Raw genomic sequence first — 21,063 nt, 5'->3', positions numbered from 1 at the left:
TGGATCAAAAGCTGGTTTCTGATTCCAACTAGCTGGGCAATCATGAGGAAACCATTCCTTCTTTCCTGGGTCTGAGCCTCCTTACCTGTAAAATGATTGAAATAAAATTGATGACTGGATCTTATCTATTCTAACATTCCATGATTCTATAATTCGATTATATAAAATGACTATTTCACACTGTATCCTAGTTTTGCTCAAAGATCATTTCTTTTCTAACCATTTTCCTGATTCTGTTTCTGTATTATTCCTACACAATGGAATCAACAGAGAAGAAAAGAAATGATGTACAAAAGGGAAGCATAAGCTGTGATATTTTGAAGGATTTAGTTTTTGACTTGGCACTGTTTTCATAAGACTATGAACTGTAGGTAAGTTACTTAAATAAAATACACTCATTCTCTATAGAAACAATCCAAGTATGTTTCGTTATAACTAAAGTTTATTTTAAATTTTTACCTAAACATAAAATCATAATAAAGTATATACCAATTAGATTTTCATTCAGATAAGTTTATTAAACACTTATCCTGATGAAAAGATAATTTACATATCCTACAAACTGGGTATCCTCGGGTCTCATGCTTAGCACTTTGCTCTGCACATTAAACACTCAATAAATGTTTGTTAAATTAAATTAAAGGAGTTGCTTTAACTGCAGCTCACATGCCCTTCCATGATTAATGAATCATCACTAAGTGAGAAATTAATGAGTGTGCTCTGCACATCAGGAAAAAAAAATGTGTTCTGTTTGGGAGAGGGACAAAATTTCACAGCAGGGGAAGGAGAGTGGCAACTGCAGGAATTAACAAGAAAAGAAGCTTGCAATTACCGCTACTGACATGTGGATAAACTCAAAATAGCTGCCAAAATCACTACCTGTGAGCTGTCGTACACTGTAGTTTCAGATTAATCAAGACTTCACAAAAGCCTTCTCTGTACAATGCAAAAGGAACAAAGGATGGAAAAATCTATCCAAGATAGCAGCAAGGCAGAGACAACTCTGAAGTTTAGATTTCTCATTGCTGCCATGTTTCTAGGCCCTCTGCCCATATTTTTCTTCCTGTTTCCCATAATCAAAGAACCAGAGCACACAGAGCATATCAGACCAACCAGAATGAATGAAAAGATGAGGCAAATGAAGATGAATGCCAAAGTAGGAAAAGGGAGTAATTCTGATTCCACATGTGGTATGTCAGGGGATTAACAGCAAATCTAAGTGATCAGGCAATACATGGCAGGAAGATCCCAACAGCTAAATGTGGGGCATGATTATTAGTGGGAAGCACATGCAGGCGATTAGAAGTCTGAATAAGCAAGCAAATGGGAAAGGAGACAGAGAGATCCAGAAGCCTGGTATTAGGTAGAATTGGGTAAGATTCAGGGAGAAGAACAAGTCATGGAGAAATTAAGCAGGAGACTGGGAAAGGGTACATTTGTGTTCAAAGGCTTTACAACACCCCTTATTGCAACTGGGGCACAAGCAAGGGGCCAGTTCTTCCATATGGGATGGCCTGACACTAAGTCAGCAAGTTACTGTTGCAAGCCTCATTAATATTTCTTAACTATGAACAGAATTGGTCTTGGCCCAGGATCAGCGTAAGCATGATGAAGACAGTGGGTGCCAAGTGTCTATCAGAGAGGGAACATTTCACTAATGCCATTTCCCTTTTTATGTTCTTCAATTATTTGATTTGGGAGCCAGATGGGGAAAAAATCACACAACTGAAACAGCCGCTGTACTTCGGCACCATATAGCCATTCCCTCCCATTTGACCACTTGGCTTTGTAGCCTAGCTTTTCCATTATTTGTTTGGCTCCCAATGATAGCACTAGGCTCTGATGAAATACTAAGTGCTGTGAATAGACACTACACACAGAATTGGCAGCCTTGGGAAATAATGAGTAGATTTAATGAAAGGAAGAAATAGGCAAAAAAAGACCCTGGATTTCAGAATTCTGGCAAAGCAACTCCAGGGCCCTCTCATTGCAGTTAAGTAGCTCCACATATAGGAAGGAGGCCATTCTTCCTTCTCATTGCTGCTGAATTTGGTAACTCAAGATGAAAGATTGGTTTCCATTCAGAATAATTAGCTGATTACTGGTTAGAAACTTAAACCAATGATTCCTCTCTTAGTTCTCTATTCCCCAATTTTTCACTAATATCCCTTGACCCTCCTTCCTTTTTAAATCTGATAAAATACAGTGTTCAATAATTTCCTCTGGAAGCCTGTCCTTCCTTGGTATCAGTAACCAACAAACACATGTAGCTGCATTTTTTTGGTCAAAGGATGAATGGGGGTAGAATATAGTTTTCAGATTTGACATTGACTACCATTGACATTACAATATAAGAGCAATTAAATATCATTGACAAATAGAATAATGATCAATTGAGCCAAATTCCTCCTACCTCTGTCAATTAATAATAGTCTAAGAAGTTCCTCCTTTGCTACAAAGTTACACACACCCACAGCAACCTTCACATAGTCAGGAACTTTTTAATATTTAAAGTTTAAAACTATGTAAACTAGTTTTCTTCCACTATAATGTGATTGCTTATTCTTTCTTGTAAGATACAGTCATCTTAACATTTTTAAAGGTTATAATCTTTATTGTTCCCTGATTAGGACACGATACTATCATGAGGATTTGATTAAAATGATTATGACATGTGTTAATTTTATGACTCTCAACTCTAAAAGAGTGATGTGGAAATTTAAATCCACAATTTAAAGAAAAATATAGACTTGATATGGGATAAAAGAAAACTTGTTAAATTTTACATCAAAATAACTGCTACAGAGAAATGATGAACACATAATATAGGACGTTGTAACAATTAGGGTTCACTCTTGCCAAAAGGTTATTTTCTCCATTTATGATTTTAGGCTTTACAATGTAATCATCAGACCAGTAATAGCTAATCAGGGCATAAAATAAAGTTAAAATGTTTTACCAGCCTTATAAACATTTGTGCTGCTAGATTTTTCACGAGTTGAAAGCAACAGCCTGTTAGGTAGCTGAATCTAGGGTATGTTAGAATTGCACAATATGCTGTTTCAAAGAAACATCTGACTTAGCTAAGAACATGCTTTTGATTTATTAGTTGACTTCTGTGCAGACATATGTGATTTCTTGATTCCTTTATTCGTGACACACTTTTGATGCAATCAACCCTCATGTTCTCTTCTTTTCTTTGAGTCCTGGGAGAACATACAATCAATCTTTGAAGAAATGTAGTAGGGTAACAGCCCTCTCTTGAACATGATTTTCTTTTTTTATCCTGCTATTTTAAAAATATATATATATTTTTGAAAAGAGAAAATAAGTGAAGTGATTTAATGGTGAACTCTGCACATTTTCAAATTTGGGCTCCATCGATTTGTAAATTTTGATATTGGAAATGAGAGAGTGATAAATTCCTCTTGCTTGTATACTAGTTTGTTTTTTAAATAAAAACAGAGTTTTGTCATATCTTCTTGTACCTGGAATTCCAAAATAAAAATGGAGTTTGAAAAATCAGGCAGGCAATTGATCTATGTTTCAGATGCAAGTGGCAAGCCCAACAGTAACAGCAAAAGAAATGTATTTTGAGTTAATACTTATGAAATATATGCTACATGCATTGTACTTGGATTATCACAGGTAATATTCCAAATAATCTATAATTCAAATTTTAGCTTTAACCTCATTTTGCAGTTAAAGTAACTAAGTTTAAAATTTAGGTTACTGCCCAACATCACAGGGTTAGTTAGCTACAGAGCCTTGATTCAAACATAGACCACTTTGCTTCATGACTTGCAATAGTAAGTAATTATCTCTCTCGTCAACTTTAAAACATACAAAATCATCTAGACTCTCTTTTGTTCCCTAATCCCTAAAACTTAAATAATATTAACTACCTCTTCAGACATTAGGGAAAATAAGTCAATTTAAAAATAAAAATGCGGGACTTCCTTGGTGGTCCAGTGGTTAACAATCTGCCAGTAACACAGGGGACAGAGATTCGATCCCTGGTTGGGGATATGCCTAGGGGCATCTAAGCCCCGACTACTGAGTCTCACACTCTAGAACCTGTGCTCCACAAGGGAAGCCACCACAAAAAGAAGCCTGAGCACTGCGTGGAGAGAGAGTCCACACGCCTCAGCAAAGACTCAGCACAGCCCAAGAAAAGTGTTAAGAGCCAAGAGCAGTGAGGCATAGACTTACAGGGATCTGAGGAAACCATAAAGACTTCTCTTTTCCAAAATGAAATTTTCTGAATGATTTGCCTAGATAGTTTTACAACTATCCTGCATCACCCCGTTATTTTAGAATGAGGGCTAGAACCCAGGTGACTAACCAACTATATTCTTTTGCCAACTACCTTGAAATGGAGCCTGATAATGGTCATCATCGCTGGCCTGCATCTCTCTCCAGTATATTCCTGGTGGTTTTAACATACAGTCAGTCCTCTCTCAGCTCTGTCGTGGGATATAATCTCATGATGGGTTTTGTGGGTTTTCCTTAATATATCCACTCCAACATGCCCACTTCTCTCAAGCACAATTTTTCCCTTCATCCACCATCAGCCAGGTCAACTCAGGCATTCCTAACTTACTGAGAGTTGGACATTGTTTTTCTAGGTTTCCAAAAGCCACCACAGCAGCATATGTGCCCCATGACTAGAGTCTTTCCTAGGGTGTTAATCCTTATTTCCCAAGAAAGTGCCCCCAGGTTAATACATTCTTGCTTATTCAGGCTTACATTTTGATCTGTTGACCAAGCAGTTTTAAAAATCCAATCTGTAGTTATTGGCTTGGCAGCCAGAAGAGATGAATGAGGGCTGAATCTGACCAGGGTACCAGCTGACCTGAGGGTAGAGTCTGTAGCATCTTCCAGCACAGCTGGAGTGCCAGCTCTTTGTATAGAAGGGCAGAGTGGCCGCCTCTGCATATCTGGAGGCTTCAGGGGGGCTGTAGAGTCAATATCCTCAGGGACACCCAGAGAGCCCTGTCCTACCTCACAGAATTCCTAGTTTTCCTTCTAGGACTCTGACCTTCGCAGGGCATATCTGCCTCGGCCGAGGGTCCAAACATCTCAGCAACCCTCCTAATTAATTCTCCTCTCTACCATTTGACTATACCTGCCCTTTAACTATGCTGAAACCAGCCAGGCTCTCCAGTTTTTACACTTAGCACTTAACCATTTGTTAATGGTAGGCCATTTTTCATCATCATTCAGCAGGGCTTCATTTCAATAGAGCAGTAGTCAGCCAACTCCACTGCCTTTGTAGGCACAGTGGCCTTTTTATCACTTGTGACTACACTTAACAGTCCCAGGCCAATCTCTTACATTAAAAAAAATATATTATTATTATTATTATGTATTACTTATTTATTTATTGAGGTATAGCTGCTTTAATGGGAGAAGGCAAAGGCACCCCACTCCAGTACTCTTGCCTGGAAAATCCCATGGATGGAGGAGCCTGGTAGGCTGCAGTCCATGGGGTTGTGAAGAGTCGGACACGACTGAGCGACTTCACTTTCACTTTTCACTTTCATGCATTGGAGAAGGAAATGGCAACCCACTCCAGTGTTCTTGCCTGGAGAATCACAGGGACGGGGGAGCCTGGTGGGCTGCCATCTATGGGGTCTCACAGAGTCGGACACAACTGAAGCAACTTAGCAGCAGCAGCAGCTGCTGCTTTAACAACGTTGGGTTAGTTTTTGCTGTACCATGAAGTGAATCAGCTATATGTATACATATATCCCCTCTCTCTCACATCCTACCCCTCTAAGTTACCATAGAGCACTGAGCTGAGTCCCCTATGCTGTACAGCAGATTCACACTAGCCATCTATTTTACACATGATAGTATATATACATCTATCCCAATCTTTAGCATGATGTTTGGGATGTTTGGGGTTAACTTGAAAAAGTGGTTTTAGTTCAACTCAGCTTCCATCTCATCTAATGGCCCAAAGCTAGGCTTACTTCAGGCATACAACCTGTGCAGAACCTTGCCCTCAAACAACTCTGCTACTGCCATCATGAAATTCTCCAAAATCTCATTTTTGCACTTGTGTTTTTTAAGCAAAGTCCCATGGTACAATGGAACACACACATGAGCAAAGGAGATACAAGCAAATGCATGTCAGTTTGCGCTGTCCCTTACCTCCCAATTTACACATGGTGTTTGTCTGTCCATGTGCACTGGATTCCAGGGGACCCACCATAAGTGAAAGTTGAGAGAGATGCAAATCAAGGGCACAGTAAGTTTGTTGCTTCTACAACTGAACCCAAAGAGGATACACTTCCTATTTGAAACAGAATTGCTTCTAAAAGAAAGAAAAGCAACAGTGTTATAAGAAACATGAACCAAGGAATTTTATCCAATCCTTTCTTACTCATATTAATTTCAGTTATTAATGAACTTGGGCTTCCCTGGTAGCTCACCTGGAAAAGAGTCCACCTGCAATGCAGGAGACCCCGGTTCCAATCCTGGGTTGGGAGGATCTCCTGGAGAAGGGCTAGGTTACCACTTCAGTATTCTTGCCTAGAGAATTCCATGGACAGAGGAGCATGATGGGGTCGCAGAGTCAGACACGACCGAGCAGGCTACTTCCTTCCTATTGATGAACTATTTTACATTAAAAATTATAACACAGAAGGAGTGGGGGGAAAAAAAAAAACAGGACAACTCACATTCCCTACAGTCCTTCCTATTCATCAGTAAGCCAGAAGGAGAAAGTGTTGGTGAAGTGTGCATGTCAAGCAGTGAAATAAAAACAGTTGAATTAGTTTTATGCAGAGTTTCCACTGTTCTGGTAAGAAAGGGAAAAAAAAGATATTCAGGTACAAGTCACAAAAAATCACTGTATCATTTTGGTGATTCCACATTAAAGTTAAATGCTTTTCTATTTGCCCTGAAAAGACATTGCACAACACAATGATGAATGGCAAATTCATGCTAATAATTTCAATTTTTAATTTTTCTTTACTTAGAACAACATTCAACGGCAGATGAAAAATTCCATGACAAGAGGGAAACCATGAAAGAAGGGAGAGGCTTTATATTTTAGTATCATTAATCCTATTTTTTTCCTACTTTTTGTACAAGAGGCCCCACATTTTTTTTGGACTGAGTTCTATGAATTATGGAGCCAGAGCTGGCTGCAAGCTAGTTCTTCCCATCTCACTCATTTATTGTTGAGTGATTAAGTGAAAAACAGGATTTGGCTACAGTTGCTCAAGCCCCAAACTAGGGCTCCAGACCGCAAAATGAAGGGCTGCTGAGGTCCAGGCTGACTTGTGGAGAGGAAGTACAGCATGATAATAAAGAGCACTGATGTCAGAGTCAGGAGTCAGGGTGCCTGAGTGCAAATTCAGACCTGGTGCCTTGATGATCTGGGACAAGTTACTTAATCACTCTGCCTCACTTTCTTCATCTGTAAAATGGGACTGTGATCATCACAATGCCTACTATATACATGGTGTTGTTGTGGACATGAAGTGGACCAATACCTATAAAACAAAATAGTGGGTACTACTTTGCCAACAAAGGTCCATCTAGTCAAGGCTATGGTTTTTCCTGTGGTCATGTATGGATGTGAGAGTTGGACTGTGAAGAAGGATGAGCACCGAAGAATTGATGCTTTTGAACTGTGGTGTTGAGAAGACTTTTGAGAGTCCCTTGGACTGCAAGGAGATCCAACTAGTCCATTCTGAAGGAGATCAGCCCTGGGATTTCTTTGGAGGGAATGATGCTGAAGCTGAAACTCCAGAACTTTGGCCACCTCATGCGAAGAGTTGACTCATTGGAAAAGACTGATGCTGGGAGGGATTGGGGGCAGGAGGAGAAGGGGATGACAGAGGATGAGACGGCTGGATGGCATCACTGACTCGATGGACGTGAGTCTGAGTGAACTCTGGGAGTTGATGATGGACAGGGAGACCTGTCCTGCTGCGATTCATGGGGTCGCAAAGAGTCAGACACGACTGAGCGACTGAACTGAACTGAACTGATATAAGCATTAGCCATTGATATTATTTCATAAAATAGAAGGAAATGGTCTAACCTTAATCAGAAATAAAACCACTGATACTTTATTATAAATTAGTACTTTATTATAGATGTGCTTTGCTTGCTTGCTCAGTCGTTCAGTTGTGTCCGAATCTTTGCTACTTTGTGGACTGTAGCACATCATGCTCCTCTGTCTACGGAATTTTCCAGGCAAGAATGGTGGAGAGGGTTGCCATTTCCTTTTCCAGGGGATCTTCCTGACCAGGGATCAAGCCCGTTGTCTCATGTCTCCTGCATTGCCCGGCGAATTCTTTACCACTGAGCCACCTAGAAAGCCCTTATGATAGATCAGCATTATTTAAAAAAAATTATACATGACAAGACAGAAATATTTACCTTCACTAAACACTACTCAAACATACATGGTTATAGTATAAGATTTTGATAGGTGAGCAGGGATCGATCCATCCCCCCAAAATTATCATTTTCTAGTCATCTTAAGCTCATGAATAACATGCTGAGACACTGCTTCAGGTAGTCAGCCCATGATAGCCAAATTGCATTATTGCTATATCGTGTTTGAGCTACAATTACTGGGAATAAGAAGGACGTTATGAAATTGTATTTCCTAAATGATATGTTTATTTGATAATTCACAAACCACATAGAAAAAAATCACTCAGGACAAAGCTGCTGCTGCTGCTGCTGCTAAGTCACTTCAGTCGTGTCTGACTCCGTGCGACCCCATAGACGGCAGCCCACCAGGCTCCCCTGTACCTGGGATTCTCCAGGCAAGAACACTGGAGTGGGTTGCCACTTCCTTCTCCAATGCATGAAAGTGGAAAGTGAAAGTGAAGTCATTCAGTCGTATCCGACTCTTCACGACCCCATGGACTGCAGCCCACCAGGCTCCTCCGTCCATGGGATTTTCCAGGCAAGAATACTGGAGTGGGTTGCCATCGCCTTCTCCACGGGACAAAGCTAGCTGAAACTAATTTGCCTTAATGTATTCTAGAAACTCACCAATGTTTGGATGTTCCAGGCACACAGATCGTACATTATATTGGTGTAACACCACTTGGAAGGCTCAATACTACAGAGAATAGAGTCTGAACTTAGATAGAACTGGAAAGTAATGTCTATAATTATAAAGGCCTAAATTCTCATTTCTCTAAATAGCTATGAAACTCTTTCATGTTCCAAATCCCTTTGGAAGCACATGAATGTAAGAAGGAAATAAGTACCCAACCTCAATAATTAAAAATACCATGACAATCTTTATCTTTTAAGAAAGCTTTGCATGCTGGGAAGAAAAAGATTTCAACCTGCTTCTAAGTATAATAATATTTAATTGAACAAAGTGCTCACAAAATTATTTTATTAGGAAACCAAAGCATACATTTTTCCGTTTGGTTAAATCCATTCTCCTGCAGAATGTCCTGGGGTTTTTTATTCTTTCACTCCTGTTCATATGTTTGTTTCTTAATGGTTTTTCTCTTATCCTAGCACCTGAAGGCAAGTGCTTTTTCATAGGTGTTTTTATCCTTCCAGAGTGACTAACGTAGCATTGTATATACAGTAAAAATCTTGTGTCACTGATTGTCACTGGATTAGGGAAACTTGGTAGAATATTACTAAAGATAACAAGGATAATTTTTAAATGATAGAATTTAAAAGGAGTAAATATAAAAATCATATACTTTACATTGTTGTTCTGTAATGATGGCTAAAAAGAACACCTCAAAGTTATTAAATTTAAGTTGACTACAGCAAGAGCAAGGCTTACATTCACTCTGGGCTACTTTTCTCTTCAGCAGTTCTTGGAATCAAAGTAGATAAACCTAAGCTTCTACAATTCTGGATAATATCAAAGCCCAGCTAAGTAGCACTAACTTTCGACATTTATTTGCCTTGGTGTTGGGTCTAATCCAAAATATCTACAAGCATGTGGCAATTTACTCTGAGCACCGTAGAAATTTAGAACTAAAATAGTCCTCAAAAGTTATCTTACCCATACTCTTCAACATCACTGGGACCATCAAGAATACTGCCATTTGCCTAAGAGCACTCAGCTCAATATACATGGTGGACATAAGCAATCTTGTCTCCTTAACACTAAATTCAGTTCTTGTAATTCTACAGCTCACCTTTACCCAACTTATAGGGGATTCCTATGACCCAGAGACAATCAGGAGAAATGTTTAGTTATTAGAGCCTTCAAAAATGAGTCACAGAAAGAACAATGCCCTAATCCAGAAATTCAAGAAAAATTGGAACTTTCGGATGCTTTCCAGACTTCTTAGAAACTATGTGAAATTTCAACTAACCTATATAAACCTTTATTCCCTACATTTTTGAGGGAGACAAGAATATTGCCTGCAGGCCAGTCCAAATTTCTCATGTAATGAGTACATAGCTCTTGTTCGGAACAGCTTATCGTGGTTTCAGAGACTTCTTTTGGAAGAAATTCCCTGCCTCTCAGACTCACTGCAATCCTCTTGGGTTGGAAGCTTGAGGGCTGGATGGATGCTGAGTTTGCTAAGGTGAATGGTGTCAGGGTAAATTATTGCCATATATATTTTTCTCTTTTCCTCACCAACTTCCTCTGTTATAATAGTAAGATGGTGCATGCTAAGTTGCTCCAGTCATGTCTGACTCTTTGCGACCCTACAGACCATAGCTCCCCAGGGTCCTCTGTCCATGGGATTCTCCAGGCAAGAATATTGGAGTGGGTTGCCATTCCATTCTCCAGGGAAGCTTCCCAATCCTGGGATCAAACCTTCCATCTCTCTTAGGTCTCTGGCATTGGCAGGAGGGTTCTTTACCACTAGCGCCACCTGGGAAGCCCAGATATACAGTACAAATATGTAAATACATACAGAAAAGAGAGATATTTTACAAGGAAATGACTTCCAACTTATTTCTGTAGCACTGGTAGCCCTTGAGATGGAAGGAGTATCATCTCCTAAATTATGAGATCAAAAATAACCAGAAAAGGAGACAAATTTAGGACTTAGCCTCTCTTATGCATGTAATTATGTTACTGCAGAAAACACAGACACAGAAAAGATGACTTCAAAAATACATGGAGACAGCATGGAAACCCAAGTGTTTAAATGTAGCACTGGGGTGAAACTGCAGTCATGCAAAATTGGCCTTTAGAATCTTAATCCATTAAAACCAAAAGGAATCTTTGAGGATATGTCAAACAGATGAGAGAATAAGAAATCAATGCTCATGACAGTTAAGAGACCTTCCAAAGGTCATAAAGAGACCTTCCAAAGATTATACGATTGTCAGACAAACTAGAGTCAGACCTCTGTAGGTATATCATATTTGTAATCGTCTGCTTAATACTGTTGTGAAGCAGAAGTTCAACCCCTAAATTTGAGAATCAAAATAGACACTGCTTGAATCTATGGACTGGAGAGTTTTGAGACAAGTCAAGGGCACGAGAGGCTAAGGGAAAGGGGATTACATATTTTCCTTTTGTCATTATTCAATGAGCTCTCCATTCCTCCATGGCCATGGCTTTTGGCTAGGTACGAGCTGTGGAAACATTTTTCCTGGATTCATCTATTCCCTGGAAAGGAAACTCAATCTGGCTTAAGAGAAAAAGTTCCTCTCCAAGTAATGATAAATTGTCTAAATTGAAAGCTCACACCATAAACAAATTTGAACAGTACAGACATCTTACAAAATTAAATTTCCATCTAGTGCACTTGAATGATGTTTTGAGAAAAAGGATAATATTTTAAGCCCTGCTCATATGAATGCCTTACATAGTACTGTTTTCAAGGTCCACTCCCAGGTAACTAAACACACAATCATAACTTTTTAAAATTTCTCTAGGCTCTGTTTTTAGTGAAATACTTAATGTGCTTTGAATGTAACCACCAATAGTATTGTTTTTACAAGGAAATAAAAAGGTCTACAAATTTTGATATCCTTGCAGTTTCACTGAAACTAAATACAAACTGAACACATCTTTGAATGTGTTAAGAAATTTAACTACATGAAATGTTCTGTGTATATTTCTATTTTTCTTTTGCACTTCATGGTAATTAAATTTCATATTTTCATACAACCCATACAATCAGATTTTCTATTTCAAATTCACCAGAATATCCTCTGTCTAACAGTTTTGCAGTATAGTTTAAACTAAGAGGTACTTGATTTAAGCTACTATAAAAAAAAAAAAAAAAAACTCAAGAGGTAGTTTTATTTTTATTAAAAATATTCAAAATCTTTCACAGAACTATAACCAAGTTCCAAACTACTTAAGTTTATCTCCCACTAGCTGAGCTCCAGACACACTGTGAGGTGATGTTTTCTTGTCTGTGTCTCATGCTTTTCCAACTTTTTGCTCAGCTGATAGACTCCTTCCTCTAAGAGCCACACACCTAAATTCCACCCAGCATTTGAAAGTCAGATCAGATGCCGCCCTGGCACCCCAGCATTTCCTAGACCAGGATTAAGCTCATTTCCCTGTGAACTCAGAGTGCTGCCCTTTCTTCCTGCCACACCCGTCACCTTTGCCTTAGATCATGGATCTTTAGGGAACAATTTATTATAGTAGTTCAGAGAGAAAACTCTAGTCACACAGCCTGGGTTCAAATCTTGCCAATATGTTGTTACTCAACTGGGGATCTTGGGCATGTCCTTTATTTAACCTCCCTTAGCTCTAATTCCATTACTTATAAAATGGAGATAATTATAATTAATACCTATCTTATGGGGTTTCCCTGGTGACTCAGTGGTAAAAAATCCACCTACAATGCAGGAGACACAAGAGGAACTTCAGGTGGGTCGGGAAGATCCCCTGGGTAAGGAAATGACAACTCGTTCTAGTATTCTTCCCTGGGAAATCCCATGAACAGAGGAACCTGGCATGCTACAGTCCATGAGGTCACAAGAGTCAGAGACAACTTAGCAATTAAACAACAAAAAACAACAATCTTACAAGGTGTTGCATTAAAAAAAACTCAGCAGTGACCACAAGACTGGAAAAGGTCAGTTTTCATTCCAATCCCAAAGAAAGGCAATGCCAAAGAATGCTCAAACTACCACACAATTGCATTCATCCCACATGCTAGTTAAGTAATGCTCAAAATTCTCCAAGCCAGCCTTCAACAGTACATGAACCATGACCCTCAAGATGTTCAAGCTAGATTTAGAAAAGAGGAAATGGAGATCAAATTGCCAACATCCGTTGGATCATCAAAAAAGCAAAAGAGTTCCAGAAAAACATCTACTTCTGTTTTATTGACTATGCCAAAGCCTTTGACTGTGTGGATCACAAAAAACTGTGGAAAATTCTGAAAGAGATGGGAATACCAGATCACCTGACCTGCCTCTTGAGAAATCTGTATGCAGGTCAGGAAACAATAGCTAGAATGGGACATGGAACAACAGACTGGTTCCAAATAGGGAAAGGAGTATGTCAAGGCTGTATATTGTCACCCTGCTTATTTAACTTATACGCAGAGTACATCATGAGAAACGCTGGGCTGGAAGAAGCACAATGGAATCAAGATTTGTGGGAGAAATATCAATAACCTCAGATATGCAGATGACACCACCCTTATGGCAGAAAGTAAAGAGGAACTAAAGAGACTCTTGATGAAAGTGAAAGAAGAGAGTGAAAAAGTTGGCTTAAAGCTCAACATTCAGAAAACTAAGATCATGGCATCTAGTCCCATCACTTCATGGCAAATAAATGGGGAAACAGTGTTTCAGTGTCAGACTTTATTTTTGGGGGCTCCAAAATCACTGCAGATGGTGACTGCAGCCATGAAATTAAAAGATGCTTGCTTCTTGGAAGAAAAGTTATGATCAACCTAAACAGCATATAAAAAGCAGAGACATTTTTTGCCAACAAAGGTCCATCTGGTCAAAGCTATGGTTTTTCCAGTAGTCATGTATGGATGTGAAAGCTGGACTGTAAAGAAAGCTGAGCGCTGAAGAATTGATGTTTTTGAACTGTGGTGTTGGAGAAGACTCTTAAGAGTCCCTTGGACTGCAAGGAGATTCAACCAGTCAATTCTAAAGGAATTTAGTCCTGAATACTCACTGGAAGGACTGATGCTGAAGGTGAAACTCCAATACTTTGGCCACCTGATGTGAAGACCTGACTCATTTGAAAAGACCATAATGCTGGGAAAGATTGAAGGCAGGAGGAGAAGGGCACAACAGAGGATGAGACGGTTGGTTGGCATCACCGACTCAATGGACATGAGTTTGAGTAAACTCTGGGAGTTGCTGATGGACAGGGAGGCCTGGAGTGCTGCAGTCCACGGGTTTGCAAAGAATCTGACATGACTGAGCTACTGAACTGAACTGATATTTATAAATATAATTTGGAAAGGTGCCTTATATCCTGGTAGGCATTCAAAAAATGTAAATTACTACCAATATTCTAATTTTATTATTATTATCATCATTGTTTTCAGTAGAAAGAGCTTTGATTAATAACTAGGAAACCTACAAAGTTGCCTTTCATTCCAAGTGTTTTTGTTACACATTTGTACTGAAATAGCATTAATATATTAGTCCCTGGTAGCTCAGATGGTATAGAATCTTCCTGCAATGCAGGAGACCCCAGTTTGATCTCTGGGTCAGGAAGATCCCCTGGAGAAGGGAATGGCAACCCACTCCAATATTCTTTCCTGGAGAATTCCATGGACAGAGGAGCCTGGTAGGCTACAGTCCATGGGGTCACAAAGATTCAGACATGACTGAGTACACACACAGACACATGTTAGCTATCTACTGCTGTGTAACAAGTTATCTCAAATGTAATGGCTTTAAAAATTATTATCTCATAATTCTATGGATCAGGAATCTGGGTGAGGTTTAGCAGTGTCCTTTGGCTCAAGATCTCTCACAAGGCTGCGATCAAGGTGTTCACTGGGGCTGCAGGCATCTCAAAGCTCAACCAGAGAAAGGTCCACTTCTAAGATCTAGTCCTTGGTAGGACTCAGTTCCTAGCAAGCTACTGGACTCAGGACCTTGGTTCCTTTCTGGCTTTTGGCCAGGTGCTGCCCTCAGTTCCTTGGCCTCTTTACAGGGCAACATACAACATCACAACTTTACTCATCAAAATATATTTTATATATTTTTAAGATATTAAAAATCATTGAAAGTTTAAAAACCTCTAGTTAAATATCACAATTACAAAACACTGTGGTATTTTTTTATCACTGTATTATAAGGACATTAGCTATTATCAGGGCTTCCCTTGTAGCTTAGCTGGTAAAGAATCTACCTGCGATGCAGGAGACCGAGGTTCGATTTCTGGCTTGGGAAGGTTCCCTGGAGAAGGAAATGGCAACCCACTTAAGTATTCTAGCTTGGAGAATCCCATGGACAGAGGAGCCTGGTGGGCTACAAGAGTAATAAAAACATAAACTATCATATTTTTACTTAACCAACACTTACAAAATATTTACTATGTGGTAGATGCTACTGTAAACACTTCATAAACATGAACTCATTTGGCTCTATTAACCCAAAGAGATAGTTATACTGTTATCATCCCTGTTTTACAAAGAATAGACTCAAGGTTCATAGTGAACAGGTAATAAGTGGCAGAGTCAGAATTCAAAGCCAAACACTCTGACTCCAGAGTCCATGCTGTTAACTACCAGTTATGTAGCTTCTAGTCAGGACCTTATATAGTCTCAATAAACACATTTGGGGATTTAAGCAGCATTTTTTCAATTGTATGTATGTGGGGTTATTTTTCTTTATTCATTCATTCACAATGACTAAGCACCTTCTACCTCTTGGGCACACAGGTAAAGAGAAATAATACCACAAGCCTCCCCTTAAAGATTTCACATTTCAGAGACAACAGACAGACATGTACATAGGCAGTAACAAAATAATGGAATAAATTCATGCAAGCAAAAGCATTTCTTAATCCCTATCGATGTGTTCCTGATTTAGAAGGCGAGAAGAAAGTTCTTAAATGAGCATACCTTGAATGCAACAGTAGAAGCACTTAGTCGGTGTTAAGAGATGTAAGGAAAGGAATAATATTTGCAGGAATGGGGTCTGGAAAAGACAATGAAGGGTTTGAAGGAGGACAGTAATGTGGAGTTTTGTATTTTAGAAAGACTATTCTGGTGAACAGGGAGGCGAGCAATAAAAGTTTGAAGGGTGGTAAGACTGGAGGCCATGAATTCGTTGGGGATGACTTTAAGTGCAGAAAGCATGACAGTTTGAATTGAAGCAATGGCAGCAAAGATTATTGGAAGAGGGGGTAGGTTTGGAGTGGTATATTAGCACTCTGTCTCCTCCAGGAACAATTGCAAAAGAAAATCGAAGTTAGAAATGGGGGCTGTGTACACACCGGGCAGCACAGGGTACTTGGAGTTTGAGTCCTGGTGCCTTTCTAAGGGATTTGGGTGTTAACCTAGGGGAACTAGAGTCTGGACAAAGTGCCTAAGTGTACAATAGCGTAATACCTGATTGGAAAAAGTAACATTGCCAGAACGATGGCAGCTGGGTTGGTTCGGAGAGTAATTATCGACTGGGGAAGGAGAAAACAGTGTGGTCTTTGAAAAGGAAAAAGATTAACTTTCAGTTTTTATTTCATAAAGCGACTGAATTTTCATAAAGGAAACACTCCTTTTTACAATAAACTGCTGTTTTTAGAAGTTGAACTGCCATCAATAATTATAGCTGCAATAGCTCATGCAGATGCACTGTTGTAAGTACATACTTTTATAGTGTCTCATTTAATCCTCAAGTGTTACTATGAATTCAGTTTGTTGTTAATTGAGACCCAGGGAGGTTAGGTAACTTGTCCAGGTCATCAAGTAACTGGTAAAGATAGAATATAAATCCACACATTGTGATACTAGAGCCTGAACTCATAGTCACTATATCTCTAAAGCATGGTTAGTAAATCCAAATGTTCAAAATTATTTCTTCTATGTTGTGGGTCAGAGCCTGCAGAGGCCCTGGAATCAGACAGACCATGTAGATTCAAATCCTCATTCCACCACTTAACAGCTGTGAGAAGTAGGCAAGTCACTTTCCTACTCTGTACCTGTTTGCTTATCTGTAAGTGGGGACAACAGTGCTTATCTCCTGGGGCATTTCTGAGGACCAAGAGTAAATGCAGAAAAAGGGTTTAGAATAGTGCCTGCTGCTGCTGCTAAGTCGCTTCAGTCGTGTCCAACTCTGTGCGATCCCATAGACGGCAGCCCACTAGGCTCCCCTGTCCCTGGGATTCTCCAGGCTAGAATACTGGAGTGGGTTGCCATTTCCTTCTCCAATGCATGAAGGTGAAAAGTGAAAGTGAAGTCACTCAGTCCTGTCCGACTCTGAGCGACCCCATGGACTGCAGCCTCCCGGGCTCCTCCGTCCATGGGATTTTCCAGGCAAGAGTACTGGAGAGGGGTGCCATTTCCTTCTCCGAGAATAGTGCCTGGAATATATGAAACATCCAATAAAGTTTGTTGTTGTTTAGTTACTGTCATGTCCAACTCTTTGTGACCCCATTAAGTGCAGCACTCCAGGCTTTCCTGTCCTTCACTATCCCCTGGAGTTTGCTCACACTCGTGTCCGTTGAGTTGGTGATGCCATCCAACCATCTCATCCTTTATTGCCCCCTTCTCCTCCTGCCCTCAATCTTTCCTAGCATCAGGGTCTTTTCCAGTGAGTCAGCTCTTCACATCAGGTTGCCAAAGTATTAGAACTTCAAGCTTCAGCATCAGTCTACCTGTTATTATAAACATTGTTATTCTATCCTAAAGTACTGAGAGTACTGATAAGAAATTATGGCTATACTGCATGGACCCAATTTAGATCTATGGTAGGCAGAATGACAAGAATAACAGTTTTCCCTGCTGCTTTTACTCTCATGGATACCCTGGATTGTATATGTACCTTAATACATTTTCAAAATATTTCCAGAAAACAAAAACGAAATTATGGTTATACTGCATGGGCCCAATTAAGATCTATGGTAGGCAGAATAATGACCCCTAAAAATGCCCATGCCTTAATCCCTGGAACCCATGAGTATGTCACTTCACTACAGCAAATGGGACTTGAAGGATGTGGTTAAGGTTGCAGACTTTGACATGGAGAGATTATCCTGGATTTTCTAGGTAGGCTCAACCGAACAGGAGGTTTACTGAAATTAAAGAAAAGGTAAGAGGAATCAGAAGGATGAGAGGATCTCAACCTACGACAGGTGACTGAAGATAGAGCAGGAGGGCCACAACCCAAGGAATGTGAATGGCTTCTAGAAGCTGGGAACATCCCTCAGCTAATAGCTGGCAAGGAAACCAGGGGCCTCAATACTACCATAGCAAGCAACTGAATCTGGTCAACAATCTGAATAAAAAAAAAAACCTGATTCTTCCCCAGATGCTCTAGAAAGGAACACAGACCCATGACACTTTGATTTCAGCCCAGGGAGACCCCAGATGGACTTGGGACCACAGAACTGTAAGATGATACACTGGTGTTTTGAGCCACTAACTTTGCAATAATTTGTTACAGCAGCAGTAGTAAACTAACATAAGATTTATGTTTACCTTTTTCCTAAAAGACTCAAATATATTGATTTAAGAACTTTGTAATATGCTAAAATAAATTTAGCTTTTTTAAGTCAGCAATTTTAAACTATGTTAGGAGCATAAATCAATGTCTCTTTTACATTTCTATTATTAAATTCCTTATAACCTAAAAGTTGCTGAAAGGCTAAAAGAAGGTATCATAAATAAGATGGTATTGTAATTTTTTCATCTTTTCTATTTAAAGGTGAATACTCAAATTTATTTTCTTTTTTAAGTTCTGACAATTAACAGATGAATTAAGTATACTTTGATTTTTTTACCAACCTATTTTAAACCCTTATCTAGTCCTTGTAAGACTCTTCATTAATACATGAGCAGTAATATATAAATACTGGGTTGAAGACAATTAATGTGTGGAATTTACCAAGGTAAAGCGCTCATTCAAAGACAAAAGACACTATGCCTTGGTTATTATGTACTTTTTCACTGTTTCTGAACTGATACTGGTTAGTTATGAGAGAGTAAGGGCCATGTCTGAGTGTTCAACTTTATAACACTGCCTTGCAATACCCAGAACCCTCAGCAGGCTTTTATTAAATAAATGAATGAAAAATAAATGTATTGGAAAAGCTTACCTGAAACCTCACTGGAAAACTGAAAAAAGTTCACCATATCTAGAGGTTAAGTGGTAAAACCCAGAAGCTATCTGAAACATTTTCAATAGAAATCTTAAATGTTCTATACACTTTGCCCTAATAATCAGACTCCTTAAAACATAATTCAAATTTCTTGATAGCTTGGTCTTTTTATTATCAACTGATATCACGATATTTTCATGTGACATACATAAGGCTCCATGAATTAGAACTTGCATTCTGAAAATGTCCCCTATGTTAGTCTTTTTTTTTGTGGGGGGAGAGTCCTATTTTCTCCTTTTCATAAAAATTAAGTGAAGCACAGATGTAGGCTCAACATGGTTACCTTCCTTTATAATTGCTACATGAAAGACTTGGTCTTCTTCAAAGAGCTTTTCTTACCCTCTAGAACAGCCCTACCCAACATCAATGTAAATGAGGAGCCATATATGTAATTTGACATTTTCTGAAACATTCTCACGTTGACATGTAGCCAATGCAACAAATGAGGTAGTTTTCATTCTTTTCTTTTCTTACCTTTTATCTTAGAAATACAGTGTGCATCTTACACACAGAGCAGACATCAATCCAGCCTACCCACGCTTCAGGTGGCCAGCAGCAACTAGTTGGCCGACTGGAGCTCTGGAGACACCTTCCCTCCTGTACCTAAGAGAACCACATATCCTTTCAACTTGGAGCTCCTTTGCTGTTCAGTCGCTACCAGGTGTCTGACTTTTTTGCAACCTCATGGAGTGTCCATCAGGCTCCTTCTGTCCATGGGATTTCTCAGGCAAGAATACTGGAGTGGGTTGCCATGCCCTTCTCCAGAGGATCTTTCCCACCTAGGAATGGAAATTGCATCTCCTGCACTGGCAGGCGCATTCTGAGCCATCAGGAAAGCCAATCTCATTTATACTATTGGTACCTGTATTGGGAATTTTATTAATTCAAGAAACCATCACCATCTTCTTTTAGGCCTGATCTTTCTGATCTCCTTAATATATGGAAGAGGACAAAATCCCAGGTATAAGTGATGCTAATTGTGTACCTTCAACATAAAAACAAATTTAACAATGTAAGACTTCATCAATAAATGTTCTTTTATCTTGTCCATAATATTTCAAATTCTCAGTAACAACTGTTCCACGGGATAATTAATCAAACACTGCTTCTACAGCATGAGCTCTCCAATGTCTGTCAACACATTTATTGCAGGTCTGCGTGCTCCTGGGTTCTGAGAAGGCACAGCGGGGGGAGACATGCGCTTAAAAGTTTTTAAGACCTACTGAGTGCAGACAGCTTGTACCCACTGACTTCATTCAAACCTTTGAGCAAACAAGCCAGACAGATAAGGCCATCCCTTTATTATAGGCAGAGGCGATTCTCAACGCCGGCTACACATAATTGCCTGATCAATGCTCAAAAAATACCTTCCCTCGGGCCCTTAGTACTAGAAATCCTGCCTCAGCTCCCCAGGGCTGGGGGACCCTACTGTCCGCGTTTCTAAAGGTCTGGGATGATTCACACCGACCCCGCGGCAGGGAGCTCAAGGCTCTGATTTCTGCGAGCGAGAAAGGGTCCAATTCGTAGGGCAAGGCCTCCCGGGCCGAGGCTTTGAAGGCCACCTGCCTCCCTGAGTCCGCAGAGGCCAGCCAGCCATTCGCCCCTCCCGCCACGGCAGCCACGCGCTGCAAAAACTGCCCCAGCCCGGATGCTGCAGCTGCAGCCGGAGGCTCCCATCCCCACCCGGCCATCTCGCAGTGGGCCCTCCAACCTGGCGAGCGAAGAGCCCCCAAGACGCGGAGGCACCCCGCCGCCACTCGGCGGCACTCGTTCAGAGGCCCGCTGCCGTTGTCCGAAGGCAGGGAAAGCCCGGCCCTCCA

The sequence above is a fragment of the Bos indicus genome, chromosome 14, assembly GCF_029378745.1.
Source record: "Bos indicus isolate NIAB-ARS_2022 breed Sahiwal x Tharparkar chromosome 14, NIAB-ARS_B.indTharparkar_mat_pri_1.0, whole genome shotgun sequence".
NCBI lineage: Eukaryota > Metazoa > Chordata > Mammalia > Artiodactyla > Bovidae > Bos > Bos indicus.
This window is presented reverse-complemented; position numbering follows the sequence as displayed.